General features: G+C 30.1%; 1 long non-coding RNA gene across 1 annotated transcript; it reads left to right on the top strand.

The window, feature by feature from the left end:
* Nucleotides 1-700: 700 nt before the first annotated feature.
* Nucleotides 701-4,590, top strand: LOC133174697 (uncharacterized). Its single transcript, XR_009719177.1, has 3 exons — nucleotides 701-846; nucleotides 1,474-1,579; nucleotides 2,831-4,590. It is a non-coding gene; the product is annotated as an uncharacterized LOC133174697 (long non-coding RNA).
* The last annotated feature ends 2,427 nt before the right edge of the window (nucleotides 4,591-7,017 follow it).

The following is a 7,017-nucleotide window of genomic DNA, read 5'->3' as shown; positions in this document are numbered from 1 at the left end:
ATCTTTTTGGGCATTAAAAACAAGTACTCTGGATGCATTTTATTTTTCTGTAGCCAGTTTAAACATTCCTTAGGTCAATACCAGTTTTTCCAGGAGCGAAACTCTATAGAGTGATTGAAAAAGAAACCCCTCCCCCTTGTTGACGTTATTTTCAAGTCCATAATTGTTTGGACACTCCATATAAAATTTACGATAAAATTTCATAGAAATTACAGAATCGGGTAAAAATTGCAAATTTTACTAAACAAATGTGTCATACCACATGCCTGAATTAACGAGATTTTTGGATGACAAATACTCATATCTAAAGAGTTTTTCTCAGTTATACCCAGGTAGAAAAAAACGTCATATTAGAGGTTGCGCCGCCTGGACATACCTTTGCTTACAAAAACACTAACAATTTATTAAAAAATAAAAATTATGATTTATGGTTTATTCTATAGATAGAAAAGATGATGCTAACTAAATGTGTAAAAATTCATTGATGTACCTAAAGCGGTTTTAATTTTATGACGCTAGTCCACGAACTTTTTGATAACCCCTCGTATATATATATATATACATATATATATATATATATATATATATATATATATATATATATATATATATATATATATATATATATATATATATATATATATATACTTTATACATACAATATAAAGTATATTTCAAACAATTATCTGTAAACAGAGTGTCCTTTGGGAAGATTTGGAGAGAATTGCAAGAATGAGTGCAGTGTTAATTGTGGGCTACCTGGAACTTGTGATGGTGTGACTGGGCAATGTACTGGGGGTTGTCAGAAAGGATGGACTGGTCGGACTTGTGACAAAAGTAAACAGGGTAAATCAGACATTATTTGTTTAAAACAAATAAATGCAATGCGCCTCTATAGGTTACATCATAGACTAAAAATTGTATTTTTTTTTTTCTATTTGTTTAATAACTTGTTTTATGTTATATAAGGATAACGAGTTAAAAACTTTAACGATGTTATTGAACCAAATGTTTTATAATTAACCCCGATTAAACTTCACATAAAACCATGCTTCAATGTTTCATGAGAACAATAAAGTGTTTTGTTTAAATTTTCTCTTTTGAATTTTCAAGAGTTTTCTGCATGCAGTCAAACACAAATATTTTCTATTATAAAAAAAAACGGAATTTCACCTTTTTTTTTTTTTTTTTTTTTTTTTTTTTTTTTTTTTGGACATAAAAAAAAAGCTCAGACACTTGGAAATTTATTGTAGCATTACTAGATGAGTTATAATTGTACATATTCTTTTTTATTAAAGAAACATTAATCGCACTGCTTTTGTATTCGAGATTTTCTCCACATATTTATGGTCATTGTACATTTTTAGGAACAATAGCTTCCAGTATTGCTCTTGCTGTTATTGAGCTTTTCATATTATATCTTTAATGGAACCAACAGCCATGTTCATAACCACGATTTTTCTCTTTTAAAAGTTGAAAGGATTGTAGAATCAAGCACGCCACTGTCTTCCTCTGTTGTTTATGTAGTAGTCACCGTTCTATGCCTGAGTGTTCTACTCAACGGAATTGTAATTGCCTGGTAAGATTGCACTATGCACTGTGTGTCACGATAAGACGGTACTCAAATACTTAAGTAGATAAAGCCGTCTATGAGTGACAATTTGGTCGCAAGCTTCAAAAGGACTCATTTAATTGTTGGACAAAAATTTACAAGCAAATTTTTAGCACATTTCCTTTCTATTTTATTTCAGTGGATTGCATGCTGCTCGTGTTAATCGCTAGGCCCTTTGTTTCATCGTGATTAAGATCTTATAAAGAAGACACTAAGAGATTAGTCTTTTTTTAAATATTGCGTCATTCAAAACAGTCCATTATTTTTTCTTATTCACATCCCCTTCCTATCTCTCACTTCCTAATCTCGAAATTTAATAACGTCTTTTTAGTTCCATGCTGCTAAAATTTCACGATTTGTTACAAGCGTACCAATCACGTTGGCTTTAATTTCAATTGTGCTTTGTTATAATGAAAAAAATACACACAATACAAATCTGTGAAAAGGGCATAAAACACGGACCCCCGGAAATTCCAGAGGTGGGATCAGGTGCCTAGGAGGAGTAAGCATCCTCTGTTGACCAGTTACACACGCCGTGGGCCCTATGTATTGATCAGATAGACGGAATGTACCGTAGTCAAATTTAATGTGAAAACAAAGGCCTAACAATTGGTATGAAACACGTCAGCCAAAATGCGACCCAATGATAGGTCATATTTCTTAACATATAATGATATGCTTTATTGTGGTATCTGATAACCTTATTTTCTGTGGGTTTAATTTCTCGTGAAAATGATATATCGTGAACATAGTGAAAATGTAACAACCGTGTTCGTTTCCCAAACGTCTACAATATGTATATAAGCCACGTTTATTGACGTCATGCGAAATATAACTCCTGGTTATTCTTTTCAAAACAATAGCAACTTCAATACCATTAGATGTCTCTTGAATTATCTATTCATAATCATAGGTAAATTACAAAGTTTAAGGCATTCTTAAGTATTCTTAGCTGAATAAAGCTTTTTCCTCGACAAGTAAGTAAATCGCATTGTATGTAGTAGCAAATAATTAAAATATTAATCCCTCCCGACTTGATGTTTTGGTAAGTCAACCGAATTTAAAAGTCTGGAGAAAAGAGGTTTTTCATTAATTGTGTATTCGAAACATTATAATATCCTTAATTTTCATTTCCTTCCTCTCCCATCGATAATCAAAATATCTTTCAATTTTGTAATATTCTTTTCAAATACATTAAATATATTTTTTTTATTTTAGGATTTTCATAGATGTGATCTGTAGACAGATATCATCTCAGACAAAATCGAGAAATGAGTTATCCACAAAAGAAGACACAATTAAAACAAAACCCCGAAAGGAAGAAAGTAATGACGAATATGAAGAACTTGGACAAATAAGTCATGCGACCAATTGCAATTATGATCAAGTCTGAAAGTGTGATCGCATCAAAAGTTATACAAGCAAGCTTAAGAAAACGAGAAACTCTTGTTTATATTTTAGAAATTGCCACATTTAAACAAAATATGTATTTTATTTCAACTATTGCATTATGGTCAACTTCACTATATAAAGATTCGAGACAATTTATGTTTCTTCAAGGAAAATAGTGTGGACTTGTTTTGCTCTCTATGCTAATATACTGAAGTTAGAGTTCAGGCATTCGTGTAATGTTTTCTTTAACCAAGAACAACACTAAATGACAATTGGTTCAAAGACACATTGTATTTAAAAACAGCTTTGAGAGAGGCCAAGGCTTACTTAAATTTTCCAAATTTCTTACAGAATCTTTTGTCCAGTTAACAGAATAGGGGGAAGTCTGACCATTCAAATTATTTAATTTACAGATTAGTTTTAGGGTTATTTCTAAATTATTATTAGTTTGAAAACATATCATATATCTATCGCTGAATACAGACCCAAACTTCTTATAAATAACTAGAAAAAAATATTGTTTCCGATTTAATTTTCAATACATAAAAGGAATTCAAACAATCATAAGTAGCGAGGTCTTTGAAAGATCCACGAATAATTACGTCCTTATTCAGACAAGAAGAGCATTATTAAAATATTTCTTATTTGAAATTTTATTGATCTTAAATGATTTTTTTTTCATGTCAGTTTGACAAATGTTGCATACGACCACTAATTCATCTGATACAACAATTCTTTAAAGAACCTATAAATACGCGTACTTGTTCAATATTTCAAGAATGGATGCTAATTATCGGGTAGGGTTAAAAACCACAGATTTTCTTTTTTTCACCTATAACCTCTCTCTCTCTCTTAAAACGTGTTTAGATTGTAGGCTACATGTGTTGGTTATAGCCCAGTAAAGTTTTCATTAAGTTGATTTAGATTCCAGTTTAACTTTGTAAGTTTAATATTTAACTCTTTACAACTTACTGAACTATGACGCACCATACACTTAATGTTCACGTCATAGAAATATGACGTTACCTTTTCCCCGCAAGCACTTTATAGCGAGGTACGTTTCTCTAAGGTTAGCGTAAATAATTGATGTAATATTTTAATAAGATTATGACATTTCTTATTTTATGAGTTTTTTAGCAAGTATAAATTAGAAGGGAAATGGCATTAAATTGAAGATTAAATTTACTTTTGAAAGTGCGTGAAAATGCGTGATTGCGGGGAAACGGTATATGCGTGATTTTGCGTTAGAAATAGGAAATGGTATATGCGTTAAGATGCGTGACTGCGGGAAAGAGGGTTAATATATGCTCTGTATAATGTTATTTTAAACCTCTAGCATTGGTTGTTACCGAATTATCAAAACGTTTAGAAACACACAAAACACAATTTATGATATATATACTAGTATGTGAACATATTATAAACATACTTCAATTAAAGATCTAGTACATGAAGGATGCGTATTGTCTCCTTTAATGATGCTTACTTAGTTTAGTATAGGTAAATGCAATGAAGCTGGATATAACGTTTAGGTGATCACATCTAAAAATGTGTTTTTCATTGTCATTTTCACTAGAAATAAAGAAAACCAGATTAAAATACAGGAGTTGTTTGTTTATCAGACAATAAAATTTATATTCATATAGCCCATACTTTCTCAAAAACGGTATTCTAAATGTTCTTGGCATCTTCTTTCAAACGATTTTAAATTAAATATAGGTATCTCGATTACTTTTTGCAAAATTTTGAATGGTATGCTGTGGAAGTGTTTCATTTGTTATATAATTCAATAATTACATTGTAAAATTTCCTTGTCCGAGCTCAAACTACAAATAATGAAAAAAGGTTCGATTTCTCCATGAAGCAAAACAGACAAATGCGTTTATGCAAATTATCATGCAAGTCAGTTGTTTGATTACATCATAAAACCAGACAGTGATTCCCCATATGATAGCCTTTATGTACTGGAAAATGTAATATTTAATTAATAATGACGTCATAATGCATCTAGCATCTAAAAGACAGTCACCATTAAAATAAAAAAGATTTTGAAAATTAAAATAAAGGATAAGAATTATGATTGATTACGATTAAAGTATCCGACGCATATTTGTACTTATTTTTTCTAACCTTTGATACCCATCTTGTATAAAATACTCTGACATTAATTCAAAACACTTTATGAAAGATAAAGATTTATCCCGAGAAATTTTCAAAAATGTAATTATCTAAGCCGTAATTAATCAATGAAGACTGTATTAAAGTCTATGGGGACAAGCACATTTTTGAAAATTCAAAAAATAAAATATTAAGAATATCAATAAATGCTGTGGGGGAAAGATGTATTTATTTTCTTTTTCTTTTTTTAGGAATAGAGAAAGAATTAAAAACTACTTTTTTACCGGATATTTTTTAGATTTTACTTCGGTAATAAATTTTCTTTGAGCTTTTCATCTGTGGATGTCGGTATCAACAAAAACTTACTCAAATTAAACTTCTACAAGAAATGATCATTTCCCAGTATTCATTATGATGAATGACAGAGTAGAGTTGTGCAAACGTATATTTGTCGTATATTTAACTCATTGTTAAACTAAGATCAGTACATATCTGCATCTGCTTTTAAATTTTTAATTATTGACATTTTTCGGTTTGTATTACATTCGTCTGGAAATATTCATAAAATGTATCTATTTATAAAACGCTTAAAGGACATACATAATGCTTAGCTTCTCAAAACAACACATATGGACGTCAGTGTTCGAGAGTATGTGGAAAATGTCAAGATGGACAACAATGTGACCTTATAAGTGGGATCTGTTACATAGATGTGCTGCTGGACATTTTGGAAGCACCTGTCATCAAGGTAAATTTGGAAAAGGAATAGAGGGCATTGGACGAAAGAAAAAATATGATGTATATATTGTGTCATACATAGCGTATATATATATATATATATATATATATATATATATATATATATATATATATATATATATATATATATATATATATATATATATATATATATATATATATATATATATATATATATATATAATATAAAGTTTATTTTAAATAGTTATCTGTAAATAGAGTTCCTTTGGGAAGATTTGGAGAGAATTGCAAGAATGAGTGCAGCGTAAACTGTGGGTTACCTGGAAGCTGTGACGGTTTGACTGGGCAATGTATAGGGGGTTGTCAGAAAGGATGGACTGGTCGGACTTGTGACAAAAGTAAACAGGGTAAATCAGACATTATTTGCCTAAGACAAATAAATGCAATGCGCCTCTATAGGTTACATCATAGACTTTTTTTTTTCTATTTGTTTAATAATTTGTTTTAGGTTATATAAGGATAACGAGTTAAAGACCTTTACGATGTTATTGAACCAAATATTTTATAATTCACCCCGATTAAACTTCACATAAAAGCATGCTTCAATGTTTCATGAGAACAATAAAGTGTTTCGTTTAAATTTTCTCTTTTAAATTTTTAGGAGTTTTCTGCATGCAGTCCAACACAATTATTTTCTATTAAAAAAAACGGAATTTCAAATTTTTTTGACACTTAACAAAACAAAAAAAACAAAAAAAAAAATCAGAAACTTGGAAATGTATTGTAGCATTACCAGATGAGTTATAATTGTACATATTCTTTTTTACTAAAGAAACATTAATCGCACTGCTTTTGTATTCGAGATTTTGTCCACATATTTAAGGTCATTGTACATTTTTAGGAACAATAGCTTCCAGTATTGCACTAGCTGTTATTGAGTTTTTCATATATCTTTAATGGAACCAACAGCCATGTTCATAACCACAGTTTTTTTTTTCTCTTTTAAAAGTTGAAAGGATTGTAGAATCAAGCAAGCCACTGTCTTCCTCTGTTGTTTATGTAGTAGTCACCGTTCTATGCCTGAGTGTTCTACTCAACGGAATTGTAATTGCCTGGTAAGATTACACTATGTACTATATGTCACGATAAGACGGTACTCAAATACTTAAGTGGAT

The sequence above is a fragment of the Saccostrea echinata genome, unplaced genomic scaffold, assembly GCF_033153115.1.
Source record: "Saccostrea echinata isolate AGI-Se365-2 ecotype Australia unplaced genomic scaffold, CSIRO_AGI_Sech_v1 ptg000058l, whole genome shotgun sequence".
NCBI classification, from domain to species: Eukaryota; Metazoa; Mollusca; class Bivalvia; order Ostreida; family Ostreidae; genus Saccostrea; species Saccostrea echinata.
The sequence above is the reverse complement of the archived record's forward strand: the minus strand, read 5'-3'. Positions and strand labels throughout refer to the sequence as shown.